This window comes from Brassica oleracea, chromosome C1 (assembly GCF_000695525.1).
Source record: "Brassica oleracea var. oleracea cultivar TO1000 chromosome C1, BOL, whole genome shotgun sequence".
NCBI classification, from domain to species: Eukaryota; Viridiplantae; Streptophyta; class Magnoliopsida; order Brassicales; family Brassicaceae; genus Brassica; species Brassica oleracea.
The window spans coordinates 33,351,615-33,355,887 of record NC_027748.1 but is presented as its reverse complement, the minus strand read 5'-3'; positions in this window follow the sequence as shown (position 1 = coordinate 33,355,887).

Genomic DNA, 4,273 nt, shown 5'->3' with positions numbered 1-4,273 from the left:
TAATCCAGCAGGATTCAGGTTCCGTTAATTGATTGCACTCTCGTGCCTCTCAATTGTCCTATGATTCTATGTTCAAGAAATTAGTCACACTCTCGTGGTTTTTCAACTACTCTAGATCCTAGTATTACATGTTATCCTGATGTAGAGATCTTTAGATATCCTAACAATCATACAATTCAGAAATTCATTCAAAATCCTAGAAATTCCTAAACCTAGCAGGTGGATCTACTCTTACATGATGTTTGTCACAGAAATCATAGATGAATAAATGAATAACATAAAATATAAATAAAACCAAAACAATGGAGTTCCAAGAGGACTCTGAAGGAGTTCCTCTCTTCTCTCCTACTTAGAATTATGAATAAAATAAAGCTTAGCCGTCAACAATGGCTTAGAAAACACATAAATAGGGTTTCTAGTCGTCCAAGGGTATTATGGTAATTTGGGGTTGCTTCTGGGCTTCAGTCGGTCATAAAATATGCTCGGCCCGCATTCTGTCATCCTTATCGATTGATGTCAAGAGTTCTGCATCGATCGACATACGTTCCTCTTCTCGACAGCTTCCTCTCGCGAGGCAGACTGACCACTCTTCAGTAAAAAGGGCATAACCTCTGCTACAGGATGCTGATTGACCTCAAACTGGTGGCATTAGAAAGCTAACTCAAAGCTCTATCTTGTGTCAAAACATGAGCTCAATATAACGGTCGGAAAGTCTCCATCCATAGCTAGACGTCTGACGCGTCTGTGCAGCTCTGCACTCAAAAAGTTCCAAAAGACACCAAAATCACCACTTTCCTCCAAATCGTCCCTGAACCTGTAAACACTCAAAATAGACTCTATATAGTAGTAATTAGTTATTAAAACACTTATAGACCATGGCTGAAAACGGGTAAAATCCATGGTCTATCAAAAGGCAGAGAAAAATGCGCAGGCGGAATCAGGTTGAACAGGTTGTTATGACTGATCGATAGTCTTCCTAATCATGTGGTTTTAGGCGGCGTGTCCTGCTTAAGTGTGCAGCGGTACAAAGTGATGCTCAAGTGCAGTTTGTTCAAGAACATCATGGTTAAGTCAAAGACTGTTCCAGAGATATGGAGCATGAGTGACTTCAAGGTTTGCGGTTGGTTCTACAGGGTTCAGTGTGACATCAAGGTTCTACTACAGCATGAGGGTTTCACCAAGATTGTGTCGAAAGTCTGTTCAGCAAGGTGTTTAGCTGGATGGCAGGTTCTGTTAGAAATAATGGCGCTACAAAAGGTGTTCAAGGCTGAAGTGGTTTAAACAAGTAGAGAATCAGATTTGTTTCAGGACTGAAGCATATATTGTTCGAAGGATGTATTACAGAATTAAAGGACTATGATTCAAGGCTCAATGCGCATGAGTGGAATCGAAAGGCCAAGGAGGAAATCAACTTGTAGAAGGATGTTCAGGTCTCTGTTCAAGCACTTGAACAGGTTCGTGATTTTGACAGCAAAGTTGTGCTGTTGATAAGTTCACGAGGAGTAACAAGATATGAAGTAACACGACGTCAATGAGGAGTTGAGCTTGACACTTGGAGTGTTGCAGCTAGGTTCGCAAATCAAGACAATAGATGAAGGTGATGGATATTCAGAATGGCAATGGGATTGTCACATACCTTTCATCAGGCGTGATGTCTATGTTTATTGACGGGACTAAGTGGATTTAAGTGTTTTAATCTATTTGAGTGGTTGTGGTGTATAAGTTGAAGCTTATGCAGGTTTAAAGAAGATCACGAAGAAACTTCAAGCTTGGCTCAAGGTAAAGCTGAGAGAAGTGAGAAGAGATAAGAGAAGACAAGGAGATGCAGAAGATGAGCAGGCTTTCTCAAGCATCAAGAGGTGTCGGCACAAAGTAAGGGTTATGGACTTGGACCAAACAGGTGGAGTTTTGTGAGGTTTGGTCAAAGCTCATCAGACATGTTTAATGTTGGGCCGGCTTGCACAAGTTACGCGCGGACAACATATGGGCCTAATCGTTGAAGCCCATTAGGTAAAGTGCTGATACAAAGAAGGAGAGATCACGACAGGGATCTCTAAGCTCAAGCTGAGCCTCTAGGAGGCGAGAGCTTCCATGGCGTCTCTTGGAGAGATAGAGTAAGCTAGTGATAGATATGTAATCCTAGGCTTAGCTCTTAGCCATGTACTTCTCTTGTATTCTCTTGTATACTCTCTAAGGTTTACATACCCAGGAACAGAGAGAGTCTATGATCTTGTAAACCACATCGGAGGTGTTTTCCGATACTTCATAGTGGATGTTGTGGATCCTGGATCCACCCCAGATGTAGCGCGCTGCGGCCGTGAACTTGGTGAACAATTCTTGAGTCATGAACAAGGATGAATCGTATGAGTAGTGAAAGGGACATGGTTATTATGAGCTTGTATTCCGTAAACAGAGAGAGTCTATGATCTTGTAAACCACATCGGAGGTGTTTTCCGATACTTCATAGTGGATGTTGTGGATCCTGGATCCACCCCAGATGTAGCGCGCTGCGGCCGTGAACTTGGTGAACAATTCTTGAGTCATGAACAAGGATGAATCGTATGAGTAGTGAAAGGGACATGGTTATTATGAGCTTGTATTCCGTAAAAAGTGGGTATCATAACCCCCACAAGTGGTATCAGAGCGTATGAATACCCCACACTGTTGGGGTCAAAATCGGTCACGACGGAATCGATGTCCGAAAGTCCTCAGAAAAACCGAATCTCGGTCAAAACTTCAAAAGCCGAGAAAACGAATAGCCGAAACGGATCGCCCGGCGAGCTCGACCATGACACGAGCCAGCTCGTCCGGCAAGCACGACCGTGTTGCTGGTCGACTCGCCGGCGAGCTCAGCTGCGACACGAGCCAGCTAGCCCGGCGAGCACGGCCGTGTTGCCGGTCGACTCGCCGGCGAGCTCGGCCGTGACACGAGCCAGCTCATCCGGCGAGCACGACCGTGTTGCCGGTCGCCTCGCCGGCGAGCTTGGCCGCGACACGAGCCAGCTCGCCCGGCGAGCACGGCCGTGTTGCCGGTCGACTCGCCGGCGAGCTCGGCCGTGCCACGAGCCAGCTCGCCCGGCGAGCACGACCGTGTTGCCGGCGCGGCCAATTTTCCGTGGACCATTCCGAACCCGGTCCCATCCCATAACCATGCATCTTCGTCCAAAGTTTCCATAACTCAGTCTTCGGGTCCGGGGATACGACACCAATGATCCGTCTAAAAAACATCGTCGAAAGTATTCGGGCAGTTGGGAAGGTTATGTCTCTCGAACGGCTTCCTATTCTTTGTAGTAGAGCAGGCTACAGTTAACTTAACACCAACTGCCTCGGCTATGCGAAGAAACAGGGTTCCGTTGGAAGAACCATGCCTATGCCAACGGCTACTTCGCGAATAAAATAGTAAAAACGCTTAAGTCTCGATACGGCCTAAAGAGGGTACGAATTGCGGACAACGGCCCATCTATGGTCCCAAAAGGCTTGAGCCCAAAGACTAGTATGACGGTTTATCTCATCCGCGGGAAGAGATAAATGTCAAATTTCCGAAGATAATCACAAAAGAAGAAGAAAATATGGAAAAGCCCACTTCGCGACAAATCCGGTCCAAGAAGAGGTAAACCGACCTAAGGAGGAGTATATAAGGAGGACCTAGGACGAAGAGGGAGGGGAGACCAAAAAAAGCAGATCAGAGCAACTTAGCACTTAGAGCAATTTAGGCATCTTTTTCCGTTTTTACTAATCGAGCTGCGACTCAACAAGTTTAGATTTACGTCGCTAGACTAGCGAACGTACCGACAGCTCTTGTAGCCTAGGTCTTTACTTGTTGTTCACGCTCAAACGCGAATTCGGAAATAATATCCTCTTATTTTCTTTTTCTTCTTATTTTCATTTTATTCTTTCATAGCGAACATACCGACAGCTCTCGTGGCCTAGGTCTTTACTTGTTGTTCACGCTCAAACGCGAATTCGGAAATAATATCCTCTTATTTTCTTTTTCTTCTTATTTTCATTTTATTCTTTCATATTGATCGTGTCGTGTGTGGCCCAGCAGATAACCGGGACCTTCAGGGAAGGCTAGGTTAACTTGGCTTTCCTCCGATTAACAAAACTCGACGGTGTGAATTTCGGTTCCCACAGTTTGGCGCTAGAAGGAGGGGGGGTACGGATCTATCTCTTTCGCAACCACACACGCTCAGACCGATATGACGACCAACGCTGACAAAGACCCGCAAACGGACGACGGGACACCCGTTGATGCCAACGCTGATAAAACTCC